Below are 15,985 nucleotides of genomic sequence, written 5' to 3' on the forward strand. Positions count from 1 at the left end.
CTGCCTACTACAGGGAAAACCAGCTGATCCCTAAATCCATCCAAAACACAGACATGTGCTTTCCATCTCAAGAACAGACAAGCATCCCAAGCTCTGAGGATTATTACATGGGAAGGAATCCCACTGGAGCATGGCAGCGCACCCAAATACCTGTGAGTCACTCTGGACTGTGCTCTGACCTACAAGAAGCACTGCCTGAACATCAAGCAAAAACTGGGTGCCAAAAACAATATCCTACGAAAGCTGACTAGCACAACCTGGGGATCACAACCAGACACAGTGAAGACATTTGTCCTTGCGCTGTGCTACTCTGCTGCTGAGTATGCATGCCCAGTGTGGAACACATCTCATCACGCTAAAACAGTGGATGTGGCTCTTAATGAGACATGTCGCATTATCACGGGGTGCCTGCGCCCTACACCACTGGAGAAATTACGCTGCTTAGCCAGTATTGCACCACCTGACATCCGCCGGGAAGTAGCCGCCAATAGTAAAAGGACCAAGGCAGAGACATCTCCAGCCCATCCCCTGTTTGGGTATCAGCCAGCACGTCAACGACTTCAATCAAGAAATAGTTTTCTAAGACCTACAGAGACACTCATTGGAACACCTCAGCAAGCGAGAGTCCAAAAGTGGCAGGCTCAACCCCAGCACCTCAACCAATGCCTGATACCCAATGAGAGACTCCCCCCTGGGCACACAGAAGACTGGGCGACTTGGAAGGCGCTGAACAGACTGCGCTCTGGCACCACGAGATGCAGACCCAACCTTAAGAAATGGGGCCACAAAGTGGAATCCACGACATGTGAGTGTGGAGAAGAGCAAACCACTGACCGTCTGCTGCAGTGCAACCAGAGCCCTGCCACATGATGCACGATGGAGGACCTTCTTGCGGCAACACCAGAGGCACTCCAAGGGGCCAGAGACTGGTCAAAGGACATTTAATCAACTACCAAGCTTGCAAACTTTGTGTTTTGTCTGTTTGTTTTGTTAAAAATGTAATACAACTGTCTGGTTGTTCCTGACACAATAAAGAAATACTGATTTATCAAAATATAGGAGCTTGTTTGCAAAAGACATGTATTTGAAAACTTACCAAAATATGACATTGAAAAGCGCTTAAAGAAATCCAGCGTTCAGTCAAAACCTCCTAAAATGGAGAAAGGAAAACAACATAAGAAGATCTTGGCTGGAGGTACAAAAGTTATGAAACCACTGGAAATTCTGAATGGATTAATCCCTAGTGCCAATGGCAAGCTGGATCAACTAAACGCCATTTTGAAGAGATCTCTAGCGGCCCCCAAAGAAGGAAACTGGGAAAGCAGGATGAGAAGAGGGGGGGGGGGCCAAGGAAGAAGGAAAAACGGAAGGAGAAACGGAAGGTCAACAAAGGGCCATGAAGAAGGAATCCAGAGGGAACCAGGACGGAACGGACGCCAGGCAGAAGTCCAGCTGGAACAAGAGAGGCCTCCAGTCAAGGCGCGAGAGGCCTGCCATTTCCGTCCTGAAAGAGGGGACCGGTCAGTCCAGTCAGGAGAATCTCTCGCTCAGCTCTGGGCTTCTCTCTCACCGGCCTGAGAGAGGGAGGGAAAAGGACCAGATCTGCTTGGAAGAGGTGAATGCTGGGCTTGAATCACTCCGTCCACTAACCAAGTACCAAAACCGCTTAGAGATATTTGTTGTGGTTACATTTCTCCCCTGCCGTATCTTCCCAAAGGGGAGTCAAAGCGGCTTGACATGAAAGCATTAGTATGCAATTCAAAATATAGAAATATTCAAACATCAAAACAGAATTAGACACAAACAGCACTCAAAAAATCCACAAGTAACATCCATTAAAAATATTCAAACACCACAACACTCCCTGACTTGATCTTCAAAACCTCCATCCTCAAAAGCCTGTCCGAATGAAGAAGTTTTAGCCAGAAGGACAACAGGGAGGGAGGGGGGGGGAGGAGGGCTGTTCTGGCTTCCCAGGGCGGAGAATTCGAGCTGCGTGTCTCAGGCAACGTCCACACGCCCTGTCTCTCCGGATCTGATCCCGGGTGATTTGGCTGCGCAGACTCACAGAATCCAGTTCAAGGCAGAGGATGTGGCGCCAGATCCTGGGAGAGAAGGAAGTGCGGATTTAGGCCGAGGCTTCAGCATTCCAAGCTGGGCAAAGCCAGTCCCGTGAGCCTCGGTTCCAGCGACAGGGCTCCCAATGGTTTCCTTGAAGAGTGGAAGGCCAGCCTCTCCCTGTCTCCTCTCTGTGGGCACACCAGGCAGGCCTCACTCTTATTTATTTACTTTGCTTATATACCGCTGTTCTCAGCCTGGGGCGACTTTGCCCTGGCCCCCTAATTGGGGGAAGGGGCTCCCTCCCTCCCCCGCAACCAGCCTCCCTCCTTGGGTCCACTCCTCCCTCTCCCCCCCTCCCTGAAGGGTCTGCTTTGGGCAGGGAAGGAAGGAGGGGAGGGCGGGGGGCTCCAAGGGGGAGGAATGAAGGCCTGCCGAGTGAGTGCCTGCCTGAGGGGGGGGGGAGGGGGGAGGGAGGGAGGGAGGGGGCCCCTTTGGCCCTGCCCTCTGGCCCCCACGATCACCGCAGGGCCCCAACCGCTGCTCTGGGCCAGAGTGAAGAGAGAGGGGCCAGAAGACAGCTCCACCTTGTCTCCTGTGCTATGCAGATAATATAATATAATGTAATATATTGTGTATACATATAATATTTATAATGTAATACAATATAATCCTTAATTAGCTGTGTGTTAGTAAGATGTGTGTTATGGTCCTAATCTATTGTAATTGTTGTCTTTATGTTCTATGTTCTGTACACCGCCACGAGTCGCCTTCGGGCTGAGAGTGGCGGTTAACAAATGCAAATAATAAATAAATAAATAAATAAATAATAATATAATATAATGTAATATATTGTGAATGTTGTTGTTCATTGTTGTTCATTCGTTCAGTCGTCTCCGACTCTTCGTGACCTCATGGACCAGCCCACGCCAGAGCTCCCTGTCAGCCGTTACCACCCCCAGCTCCCTCAAGGTCAGTCCAGTCACTTCAAGGATGCCATCCATCCATCTTGCCCTTGGTCGGCCCCTCTTCCTTTTGCCTTCCACTTTCCCCAGCATCATTCCCTTCTCTAGGCTTTCCTGTCTCCTCATGATGTGGCATTCAAAGGACTTCAACTTTGTCTCCAGTATCCTTCCCTCCAGTGAGCAGCCGGGCTTTCTTTCCTGGAGGATGGACTGGTTGGATCTTCTCGCAGTCCAAGGCACTCTCAGCACTTTCCTCCAACACCACAGCTCAAAAGCATCTCTCTTCCTTGGCTCAGCCTTCCCTCAGGTCCACCTCTCACATCCGTAGGTGACTACAGGGAAGACCATGGCTTTGACTACGCAATGGATCTTGGTTGCCAGTCTGATGTCTCTACTCTTCACTATTTTATCGAGACTGGACATTGCTCTCCTCCCAAGAAGGAAGCGTCTCCTGATTTCCGGGCCACAGTCTGCGTCTGCACTCATCTTTGCACCTAGAAATACAAAGTCTGTCACGGCCTCCACGGTTTCTCCCTCTATTTCCCAGTTGTCAATCATTCTTGTTGCCATAATCTTGGTTTTTTTGACGTTTAGCTGCAACCCGGCTTTTGCGCTTTCTTCTTTCACCTTGATGAGAAGGCTCCTCAGCTCCTCCTCGCTTTCGGCCATCAGAGTGGTGTCATCTGCATATCTGACGTTGTTAATGTTTCTTCCAGCAATTTTCACCCCAGCTTTGCATTCATCGAGCCCCGCACATCGCATGATGTGTTCTGCATACAAGTTAAAAAGGTTGGGTGAGAGGATGCAGCCTTGCCGGACGCCTTTCCCAATCTGGAACCCGTCTCCTGTTCCGTGGTCAGTTCTGACTGTGGCTACTTGGTCCTTGTACAGGTTCCTCAGGAGAGAGGGAAGGGGGCTTGGGATGCCCATCCCACCAAGAACTTGCCATCATTTATGATGATCCACACAGTCAAAGGCTTTAGAATAGTCAATGAAGCAGAAGTAGATGTTTTTCTGAAACTCCCATCCTTCCTCCATTCTCCAGCATCCGGATATTGGCAATCTGGTCTCTGGTTCCTCTGCCTTTTCTAAACCCAGCTTGAACATCTGGCAACTCTCGCTCCATGTATTGCTGGAGTCTTCCTTGCAGGATCTTGAGCATTACCTTACTGGCATGAGAAATAAGGGCCACTGTACGGAAGTTTGAGCAGTCTTTCGCGTTTCCCTTTTTTGGTATGGGGATATAAGTGGATTTTTTCCAGTCTGATGGCCATTCTTGTGTTTTCCATATTTGCTGGCATATGGCATGCATCACCTTGACAGCATCATCTTTTAAGATTTTAAACAGTTCAGCTGGGATCTCGTCGTCTCCTGCTGCCTTGTTGTTAGCAATGCTTCTTAAGGCCCATTCAACCTCACTCCTCAGGATGTCTGGTTCTAATTCATTCACCACACCGTCATAACTATCCTCAATATTATTATCCTTCCTATACAGATCTTCTGTATAGTCTCGCCACCTTGTCTTGATTTCTTCAGCTTCTGTTAGGTCCCTGCCATCTTTGTTTCTTATCACACCAATTTTTGCCTGAAATTTACCTCCAATGTTTCTAATTTTCTGGAAGAGGTCTCTTGTCCTTCCTATTCTGTTGTCTTCTTCCACTTCCATGCATTGCTTATTTAAAAATAGTTCCTTATCTCTTCTGGCTAACCTCTGGAATTGCGCATTTAACTGGGCATATCTCCCCTTATCATCACTGTTTCCTTTTGCTTTCCTCCTTTCTTGGGCTACTTCCAGTGTCTCAGCAGACAACCATTTTGCCTTCTTGGTTTTCTTTTTCTTTGGGACGTACTTTGTTGCCGCCTCCTGAACAATGTCTCGGACTTCTGTCCATAGTTCTTCTGGGACTCTGTTTACTAAATCTAGTCCTTCAAATCTGTTCTTCACTTCCACTGTATATTCGCTAGGAATGTTGGTGAGATCATATCTAACTGGTCTGTGTATTTTCCCTGATCTCTTCAGCCTTCTTTGTCCACCAGATGTTCTTGAGTTCTCTTGTCCTTCTCTGGACCTCAGCTTTTGCACTGGCGTAGATCTTTTTCTTAGCAGCACAGTTGATGTCTCTCTGCCATGTTTGGAAGGCTTTCCTTTTCTTGTCGATTAGCTGTTGGATCTCGATGTCATTTTCATCAAACCAGTCTTGATGTTTCTTGGCTTGGTATCCAATAGTTTCTTCGCAGGCTTGGATGATGGAGGTCTTCAGTTTGTTCCAATGTTCCTCAACATTTTCGGGGTGTTCTGTGGGTAGATGGTCCTTGAGTGCTGTTTGGAGATGGGCTCGTCTGGAGGGCTCCTGAAGGGCTTGGCTGTTCATTTTGTGCCTTGTCTTCCTTCCTTGGAGTCTGCGCTTGGGGGCGATCTTGATAGCCATCGTGGATCGGATTAGCCTGTGGTCGGTCCAGCAATTGTCAGCACCTGTCATGGCTCTTGTGAGGAGCACGTCACGGCGGTCCTGGCACGTGTGATTATGTAGTCTAAGAGGTGCCAATGCTTTGACCGGGGGTGCTTCCATGATGTCTTGAACTTGTTTTTCTGGCGGAAGAGCGTGTTGGTGACGACAAGGTTGTGCTCCGCACATTTGGTGAGAAGCAGGATGCCATTTGAGTTGCTGTTTCCAACCCCGTCTTTTCCTATGGTGCCTGGCCACAGGTCGAAGTCCCGCCCGACTCTTGCATTGAAGTCCCCCAGGAGGATGATTTTGTCCTCCTTAGGTATCCCCGATAGGACGGTGTCCAGCTGACAGTAGAATTTCTCCTTGATGTCTTCATCAGCATCTAGTGTTGGTGCATAGGCACTTATGATGGTTGCCCGTTGGTTTTTGGCAAGATCAATTCGGAGGGTGGAGAGTCGTTCGTTGATGCCAGTGGGTGCTTCGGACAGATGTTTCATCAGATCATTTCTGCAGTCCAGTCAGGGATAAGTGAGGCAGACTATGTTTAGGGCACAATATAATGTAATATATTGTGAATACGTATAATATTTATAACATTATAACGTAATACAATATAATCCTAATGACGTATTATAAATACATATTTTATAGGACATGTAATATTACAATACATTGGGATAGTACAATTTAGTAATATAATACTGATATTGTACTATGCGAATAATATAATATAATGTAACATATTGTGTATACATCTAATATTTATAATGTTATAATGTAATACAATATAATCCTAATAATAAGATATTGTAAATATATATGTTATAGGACATGTAATATTACTAATAATATTACAATACAATGTAATATTGATATTTTACTATGTGAGTAATATAATATATTGCATGTAAATGCCTCTTGTGAGCCGCTCTGAGGAGTCCCCTTCCTTCCTTCCTTCCTTCCTTCCTTCCTTCGGGGTGAGAAGGGCGGCATGGAGATGTCGTAAATGAATGAATAGATGGTGAGACATAGAGTTGGAAGAGACGCCAAAGGTCCCCCAGCCCAGGAAGGAGGAGGACACCACACAAGCCCTCCCGGCAGATGCCCACCCAGCCTCTGCTGAGAGACCTCCCGAGAAGACCCCCAGGAAAGCCTCCCCAGTGTCCAGGGTGGTCAGGGCAGGAGACCCGCGAGGCCATCCATCCATCCCAACCCCCTTCTGTCAAGCAGGAAGGCACCACCCGATCCCTCCTCGCAGATGGCCATCCAGCCTCGGCTTAAAACCTCCAGAGAAGGAAGGAAGGAAGGAAGGAAGGAAGGAAGGAAGGAAGGAAGGAAGGAAGGAAGGGAGCTCCTCCGAACTCCCAGGCAGTCGGGGGGGGACCCCAAAGGCCATCCATCCTGACCCCACCAGGCACAGAGAGAGAGAGAGAGAGAGAGAGAAGGCTGGCCCGTGCTGTGGAGTGGGGAAGGCGAGCCTCCCTTGCTTGCCACGGGAGGGCCCAGCCCGAGGAGGAGGAGGAGGAGGAGGAGGCCGCTCTCTCTCTCTCGCTCGCTCGCTCGCTCGCAGCCTGGGTTCCCTCCTCCTCCTCCTCCTCCTCCTCGGGGGGTGGGGTGGGGGCGAGGGAGGGAGGGGCGGGCTGAGAGGAGGCCGAGGAGGAGGAGGGGGAGGAGGGGGAGGCCGCCCCCAAGAAGGCCACCACGCCAAGGGCCACGCAGGCCTGCGCCACTCACCCGCACTCGAAGGGGGCTCCTCACGGGGGAAGGCCGAGCCCCAGCCTCCCCGCCTCTCTAGGACACGCAGGCCGGCCCCTCTCGCTGCACTTCCGCCAAGGCCAAACATGGCCATGGCGGCCGCGCGGGGGCTGGGTGCCCAGAGAGGGGCGGGGCTTCTTGGCAGCGCTGGCCAGTCAGGAGCAAGAGCGCCCCCTTCCATCCTTCCTTCTCTTTGAAAGGCTCAGCGCCCGCCCGCCAATAGGAACTCGCCTCCTTTTCTGCGTCACCGGTCTCCGGGCAGAAACTCGCCCCGAGCGCTTTCCTCCGCCCTTCCTCTTTCTTCTGCCACTCCGAGAGAGAGGGAGGGCCTTCCTTCCTTCCCTCCCATTGGGATGCGCCAATGGGAATGGGCCTCCGCTGGCGGCGTCACCAGTCTCCAGGCAGACCCGGCCTCCCGGGCTGAGGCTCCCTCTCCCATTCCTGCCATTCAGAGAGACAGAGAGGGAGGGGGGGAGGGAGGGAGGCCAGGCAGCCATTCCCGGATGTTGGCCACACTCTCACCCAAGGACCCCTCAACCCAGTCCACAAGCCAGCCCGCCCCCCCTCCCTGCCTGCCTGCCTGCCTGTTGGGCTTCTGTTCCGCTCCCCTTCTCTCTCTCTCTCTCTCTCTCTCTCTCTCTCTGTGTGTGTCAGAAATATCAAACATTCACTAGGCAGACTTAATGAGAAAAATGCAAGCCAAGCTCTGAAAAGGTGAAATGGGTGCACTTCAATAGAAGCAGGAGGAGGGCCAATGTGGTCCCAATCTTCAAGAAGGGAAAAAAGGATGACCCAAACAACTACCGTCCGGTCAGCCTCACGTTGATACCGGGCAAGATTCTGGGAAAGATTGTTAAGGAAGCGGTCTGCAAACACTTAGAAACAAATGCAGTCATCGCTAATAGTCAACATGGATTTATCAAAAACAAGTCATGCCAGACTCATCGGATCTCTTTCTTCGATAGAGCTACAAGCTGGGTAGATGCGGGGAATGATGCCGTGGATGGAGCGTGTCTGGATTTCAGGAAGGCCTTCTTTGACAAGGTCCCCCATGACCTTCTGGCAAGGAAACTAGTCCAATGTGGGCTAGGCAAAACTACGGTGAGGTGGATCAGGAATTGGTTAAGTGGACGAACACAGAGAGTGCTCACTAATGCTTCCTCTTCATCTTGGAAAGGAGTGACAAGTGGAGTGCTGCAGGGTTCCGTCCTGGGCCCGGTCCTGTTCAACATCTTTATTAATGACTTAGATGAAGGGCTAGAAGGCAGGATCATCACGTTTGCAGACGGGACCAGATTGGGAGGGAGAGCCAAGACTCCAGAGGACAGGAGCAGGACTCAAAGGGATCTTGACAGATTAGAGAGATGATGGGCCAAAACTAACACAATGAAGTTCAACAGTGACAAATGCAAGATACTCCACTTTGGCAGAAAAAACGAAATGCAAAGATACAGAATGGGGGACGCCTGGCTCGAGAGCAGTACATGTGAAAAAGATCTTGGAGTCCTCATGGACAACAAGTTAAACATGAGCCAGGAATGTGACGTGGCGGCAAAAAAAGCCAATGGGATTTTGGCCTGCATCAATAGGAGCCTAGTGTCTAGATCTAAGGAAGTCATGCTACCCCTCTATTCTGCTTTGGTTAGACCACATCTGGAATATTGTGTCCAATTCTGGGCACCACAATTCAAGAGAGATATTGACAAGCTGGAATGTGTCCAGAGGAGGGAGACTAAAATGATCAAGGGTCTGGAGAACAAGCCCTATGAGGAGCGGCTTAGGGAACTGGGCATGTTTAGCCTGAAGAAGAGAAGGCTGAGAGGAGATATGGTAGCCATGTATAAATATGTGAGAGGAAGCCACAGTGAGGAGGGAGCAAGTTTGTTTTCTGCTTCCTTGGAGACTAGGACGCGGAACAATGGCTTCAAACTACAAGAGAGGAGATTCCATCTGAACATGAGGAAGAACTTCCTGACTGTGAGAGCCGTTCAGCAGTGGAACTCTCTGCCCCGGAGTGTGGTGGAGGCTCCTTCTTTGGAAGCTTTTAAACAGAGGCTGGATGGCCATTTGTCAGGGGTGATTTGAATGCAATATTCCTGCTTCTTGGCAGGGGGTTGGACTGGATGGCCCATGAGGTCTCTTCCAACTCTTTGATTCTATGATTCTAGGTCTGCCTGAAGCTCAGCAGGCCTCAGTGTGAGGAGGCCTCAGTGAGAGAACGCCTCAGTGAGAGAAGGCCTCAGTGTGAGAGAAACCCCAGGTTGAAGGCCTCAGGTGTGAAGCTACTGTGTGAAGCTCCTGTGTAAGTTTGGTGTGAGAGGAGCCTCTGTGAGAGCAAGGCTGTTTAGATCTTAGAGATCTGCCCATGCTCAGAGACACTCACTGGAACGCCTTTTATTAAACTTTATTTGTACTCCACTAGCATCTCCCGAAGGACTCGGGTTAGGGTTAGGGTTAGGGCCTCAATACACAACATAACAATACACTAAAAGCAAATTAAAAACAATTAAAGCAGTATTAAACAACAAGAACCACAAGCAATAAACAATACATCAAACAAGATAAAAAAACTGGACTCTCAGCAAGCGAGAGTCCAAAAGTGGCAGGCTCAAACCCAGCACCTCAACCAATGGCTGATACCAGATGAGAGACTCCCCCCTGGGCACACAGAAGAAGACTGGGTGACTTGGAGGGCGCTGAACAGACTGCGCTCTGGCACCACGAGATGCAGAGCCAACCTCAAGAAATGGGGCCACAAAGTGGAGTCCACGACATGCGAGTGGGGAGAAGAGCAGCTGCTGCAATGCACCCTGAGCCCTTCTTCCACATGATGCACAAGGGAGGACCTCCTTGCGGCAACACCAGAGGCGGCACTCCAAGGGGCCAGAGACTGGTCAAAGGACATTTAATCAACTACTAAACTCACAAATTTTGTATTTTGTCTGTCTGTTTGCTTTGTTCTGTTAGAAATGTCATATAATTGACTGGTTGCCCTGACATGATAAATAAATAATTATGAATACATAGGAAAACGTCTTAATCACCTGGAAAGTCCGCGTGTTCAGGTCCTCTCTCCCGTGACCTTGTGCCGGTCGGCAGATCTGACGTACACGGGCAGTTCACGCAGGAAAAATCAATACATGCTGTTCTGTTGAAATTTTCCACAAAGAAACCCTTGCAGGAAAAAAATCAGGTATAGTAAAAGGTTTATATTGTAATTTTAGTATTGTAATATTAATATTCTCTCTCTCTCTCTCTCTCTCTATATATATATATATTAAACTGCCCCCACACACCTAATTCAATTTGCACTATTTTCCATGGTTTTTAATCTAATTTTAATGTTTTACTTATTATGTCACTGTTGTTTGTATCTGGGGGGCATGAAATTGTTGCCGGCTGTAAGCCGCTCTGAGGCCCCCCCCCCTTCACGGATAGACAAGGGCGGGGTACAAATATTTGAAATAAATCAATAATGAAATAAATGCACCCCATGCGCCCTCGGGAATGCCACCTTCATCGGGAACTACAAAGCCCGGCACCCCCCAAGGTCATTCTACACCTCCCCCCCCCCCCGAGAAACACACCTGGAGCTTTGCTGGAAGAGCGCCATCCGCAGACAAGACCAGGTTGGAGGAGCCTCTCGGCTGATGAATGGCCGCACTTGCGCACAGTGTTGTTCCTAGGGGGCTGGCCAAGCACTCTGCCCATGCTCAGGGGCCTGCTCTCCAGGCAGCTCTCAGAGAACACTCAGGAGGGAGGGGCCGAAGGCGAGGCCGGCCAGGAGGGACACCCCCCCCCCCCCTTGTCATCAAAGAGTGGCAGAGAGGGTGGAGCCGGGAACACAATGGGAGAGGACCTTGGCCTTTGCCGGCACCATCAGGGGCGCCCGGCTTCTCCCTGGGGTCGCCCCATCCCTGCTCAGCCATTCGGGACTTTGGCTCTAGAGGCGGGGTGTGTGTGTGTGTGTGTGTGTGTGTGCATAGCCCTGTGTTTGCAGGCATGTTTTTCCGCAGGACGGAGCATTGTGTGCCCAGACTCTCCTGCCAGCCAAGAGGAAAGGTGTTTATTCATTTCGCGAGTACAAACATGCCTTCAGGGAGGGAAAGGAACTCAGCACACAATGCAGCAGAACCATGGAAAGATCCCCGAGAGGCCCCCACCCCCACCCCCACTCCCCAGAACAAAGACCCTCCACCCTAGTGTCTCTGGGTTGGTTGCTTGGGCCAGGAGCCATGACCCAGAAGAGGCTTTGGAGCAGAGGCTGGCTGGCCATCTGTCAGGGGTGCTCTGAGTGCAATTTCCCTGCTTCTTGGCAGAAGGGGGTGGGACTGGACGATGGCCCGCCAGGTCTCTTCCACCTCTTCTAGGGTTCCATGAGGGCACGGAGGGGGAAGCGTTCCCTTTGGCCTTCTCGGGCAGCAGAAGTCACGGGTCAGTCGGCTTCGAAAGACATGCAGGATGGAAATGTGCTGCCTGGCCAAGGGCTTCCCAGGCAACGGAAGGGGCTTCTTTTGGAGTGGCAGCGGACTGTGATGGCTGCTCAGAGGACGACCAAAAATACAACATCAGATCTTATGGTTCAGCCAACCGCAGTTTGCGCCCAAGACCAACATCTCCAAACAGACAATTTTGCGGTGGACATTGCTGACCTAATGGTAAACAGAGGCAGATGGACCTCTAAGAGGGCGGTTTGTAACTCCTTGGCCCAAATCCTAGGTAAAAGATCACAGGAAATAAGACTGGAAGCCATAGTATGGCTGTGGAGGGACTATCAGTCATCTGACCGCTCCACTCGTCTTCTAATTACACCAGAAGACAACTTATGGCTTGGCGAGCTAATGGCAATGCGATCTTGCCTAAAGAAATGGGGCATTACCATCAGAAGGGTAGTTGTGGACCCTCATATACGCCCCCTCTTTGACTCCGGGGTACCTTCCCGCCTTACTCCATCAGGTCCCTGTGAGAATTCCACAGACAGCTCCCCGGTTAGGGCCCCCCCTCCTGGTTCGTATCATTTTGAGACCCCATCTGCCCCGGTCGCCCCCACTCAACCAGCCACACTCCTCCGCTCGAGAACACTTCCCCTGTTCAGCCCACTCAGCTCCCTTGATGTTTCACTGTCTACCTCAACATCAGAAGCATCCCTACCTGACGCCCAAGGGAGATTATTCCTCAGCCCTATTTCTTCTGAGAGCTGACTAGCCATAGATCCCAACCATGTAGGGGGGGAGGGGGTCCCGGAGGAAGGGGGTGCCATCCAGGTCGTGTGGGGGAGGAGATTTGCGGGTCACCAACATACCAGGGAGAAGCGCAACAGAGTTCTTGCGACCCTGGAGAAGGTGGGAAGTGGTAGGTTCCATGGCAGTCCCCTCGGTCTCAAGGTCCTGCTGATTAATGCTAGATCCGTTAATGGTAAGACCGCGGCCATTCAGGACCTGATTCTGGATGAGAGGGCGGATCTGGCGTGCATTACTGAGACCTGGTTGGATGAGCTGGGGGGAGTAAATCTCACTCAGCTGTGTCCACCAGGTTTCGGAGTGCATCAGCAGGCCAGACGGGGGGGGCGGGGAGGAGGGGTCGCAGTAGTCTTTCGGCAATCCATCGCCGTGATCAGATGCGTTGTCCCGCAAGCTTCTCGGTTTGAGTGTGTCCACCTGAGGAGCCGTGACAGTGTGGGGTTCCTGCTGGTGTACCGCCCACCCCGCGACCCAGCAGCTTCCCTGTCTGAGCTAGCGGAGGTGTTCTCTAATTCGGCCTTGGTTTCCCAGCGCCTGGTGGTGCTGGGAGATTTTAACATCCACGCTGAGACCACCCTCTCTGGCGCAGCTCAGGACTTTATGGCCACCATGACGACCATAGGACTGTCACAAATAATATCTGGACCCACCCATCAGGCTGGACATACACTTGACCTCGTTTTCGTGGCGGACAGCGAAATGATCAGAGTGGAAGAACAAAATATCCTTCCGGTGTCATGGTCTGACCATTATCTGATCAGTTTTAGACTCACTGCGACCCTTAACCTCCGCAGGGGTGGAGGACAGATTAAAATGGTCCGCCCTAGGAGACTGATGGATCCGGATGGATTCCTGAGGAATCTTGGGGTTCTTCCTGCCTTGGAGCCTGGCGATTCTATCAACGCCTTGGTGACTCTCTACAATAGGGAGATGTCCAGGGCGATAGATACGATCGCTCCCGAACGCCCCATCTCGTTGCGTCATGACAGGCCATCTCCCTGGTTCACCGGGGAGCTGGCTGTGATGAAGCATACGAGAAGGGGCTAGAGCGCAAATGGAGGAAATCTCGGGACGTGTCTGATCAAGCACGGGCTAAAGCCTCTCTTAGGGCATACTCCGTGGCTATACGGGTGGCCAGGAAATCATTCACGACCACCCGTATAGCGTCTGCAGCAAATAGATCATCGGAGCTGTTCCGGGTTGTGGGAGAACTCCTTCACCCACCTGCGGCGGAGGAGGTCTTTGACGACCCAGAAGCTCGGTGTCGCGATTTCGCACACCATTTTGCAGGCAAAGTTGCTCAGATACGCCTTGAGCTCGACTCCAATTTCATCGCAGCACCAGAAGAGGTGACGGAGGTATCTGCTTGTCCAATTTTGTGGGATTCTTTTAGGCTTGTTCTTCCTGAAACTGTGGAAGAGGTTCTTGGGGCTGTGAGGGCGACCACCTCGTCTCTAGACCCGTGCCCATCTTGGCTCATTAAATCGGCCAAGGAGGGGCTGGTTGGTTTGTGTTGATCGTTAACGCATCGTTGGAGCAAGGGATTTTTCCATCTAATCTGAAACAGGCTGTGGTTCGCCCACTCCTCAAAAAGGCTTTCCTTGACTCCACGGTGCTGAGCAATTACAGACCAATCTCCAACCTCCCTTTTTTGGGTAAGGTGCTGGAGCGGGTGGTCACCTCCCAGCTCCAGGGCTTTTTGGATGATATCAACTACCTAGATCAGTCACAGTCTGGTTTCAGGCCTGGTCACGCCACCGAGACAGCCTTGGTCGCCTTGGTGGATGACCTCCGCAGAGCGCTGGACAGGGGGAGTGTGACTCTGTTGGTTCTCTTGGACATCTCAGCGGCTTTCAATACCATTGATCATGGTATCCTTCTGGGTCGTCTCTCTGGGATGGGCCTTGGGGGCACGGTTCTGTCATGGCTCCAGTCCTTCCTGGAGGGACGAACCCAGATGGTGAAGCTGGGAGACGCCTGCTCGGACCCCTGGCCTTTGACCTGTGGGGTCCCGCAAGGATCTATCTTGTCTCCCATGCTCTTTAACATCTACATGAAACCGCTGGGAGAGGTCATCCGGAGTTTTGGAGTTGGGTGCCATCTCTATGCAGATGACGCACAACTCTACTACTCCTTTCCATCTAATTCCAAGGAGGCCTCTCGGGTGCTGGACGAGTGGCTGGCTGCTGTGTCTATCTAGATGAGGAGGAACAAGCTGAAGATCAATCCCGACAAGACAGAGGTCCTCCTGGTCGATCGCAAACCGGATCGGGGTATAGGGTGGCAACCTGTGTTGGACGGGGTTACACTCCCCCTGAAGCCACAGGTCCGCAGTTTGGGAGTCCTCTTGGATTCATCGCTCACACTTGAGGCTCAGGTGTCGGCGGTGTCCGGGAGGGCCTTTGCACAACTGAGACTTGTGCGCCAGCTGTGACCGTACCTCACGAAGGCAGATCTGGCCGGGGTGGTCCATGCCTTGGTCACCTCTAGATTGGATTACTGCAATGCGCTCTACGTAGGGCTGCCCTTGAAAACGGCTCGGAAACTCCAATTGGTCCAGCGGGCAGCAGCTAGGATGCTAACCGGTGCTCATTATAGAGAGAGGTCTACCCCTCTGTTCAAGGAGCTCCACTGGCTGCCATTTATTTTCCGAGCACAATTTAAGGTGCAGGTGCTCACCTACAAAGCCCTGAACGGTTTGGGACCACCCTACCTGCGTGACCGCATCTCTGTCTACGAACCCACACGCTCACTCCGGTCATCTGGAGAGGCCCTGCTCGTGATCCCACCCGCGTCGCAAGCACGCTTGGTGGGGACGCGAGACAGGGCCTTTTCTGTGGCGGCCCCCCGACTTTGGAACGCCCTCCCAAAAGATCTGACAGGCCCCTACTTTGGCAGTTTTCAGAAAGAATTTAAAAACTTGGCTGTTCCGATGTGCCTTTTCAGATTAGGAATCCCATCACCAAGTCCTAGAAGCACTTTAGTAGAATTAAGATCGCTGCACACCGCACTTATTTTATAATCCTACGTTCCTCCGGCCACTTCAGCACTTTTAATTCCTGTACCCACTGCTCTGGCCGGCCCAGTTTTAAAGTGTCCTGATGTATTGTTACTGTTGTTGTTTATTTTGCTTAACTGTTTTGATTTGCTTCTGGTATTGCTGTTGTATTATGTTCTGTTGTACTGTGTTTTGGGGCTTCGGCCTGTGTGAGCCGCATCGAGTCCTACGGGAGATGCTAGCGGGGTACAAATAAAGTTAATAATAATAATAATAATAATAATAATAATAATAATAATTCTGCTGGATCGCCAGGAGGCCCGGCCCTTCCCGACAGGCCCAGGACTCTTCTGCACCCAGTTATTTTAAGGTCGAACCCAGAACTCCCTGCTTTCAAGCTGATCTGACTTGCAGCAGGGAGTTCCTCAGTTCTCCATTGTCCCGCTTGGGCCAACCTCCATGAATGTGGCCACAGCAGCAGCTGCAACCCAGAAGCCTTCTTATTACTTCACTTTCTTC

At 51.2% G+C, this 15,985-nt stretch overlaps 2 protein-coding genes across 3 annotated transcripts in view; both read right to left on the reverse strand.

Moving 5' to 3' along the window:
* LOC137096234 (zinc finger protein ZFP2-like) overlaps positions 1 to 7,262 on the reverse strand; it is an 81,792-nt gene extending 74,530 nt beyond the window's left edge. For both annotated transcript variants that reach the window (XM_067464971.1, XM_067464970.1), the window contains exon 1: positions 7,208 to 7,262. The gene's annotated coding sequence lies outside the window, so the exon portion shown is untranslated. The remainder of the gene's footprint in view (positions 1 to 7,207) is intronic.
* Positions 1 to 11,027, reverse strand: part of LOC137096240 (zinc finger protein 91-like) — a 34,127-nt gene extending 23,100 nt beyond the window's left edge. The window contains exons 1-2 of the mRNA XM_067464994.1: positions 10,816 to 11,027; positions 10,273 to 10,402 (exon numbers count right to left, since the gene is read on the reverse strand). The gene's annotated coding sequence lies outside the window, so the exon portion shown is untranslated. The remainder of the gene's footprint in view (positions 1 to 10,272; positions 10,403 to 10,815) is intronic.
* Positions 11,028 to 15,985: the final 4,958 nt, after the last annotated feature.

The sequence above is a fragment of the Anolis sagrei genome, chromosome 2 (genome assembly GCF_037176765.1).
Source record: "Anolis sagrei isolate rAnoSag1 chromosome 2, rAnoSag1.mat, whole genome shotgun sequence".
NCBI lineage: Eukaryota > Metazoa > Chordata > Lepidosauria > Squamata > Dactyloidae > Anolis > Anolis sagrei.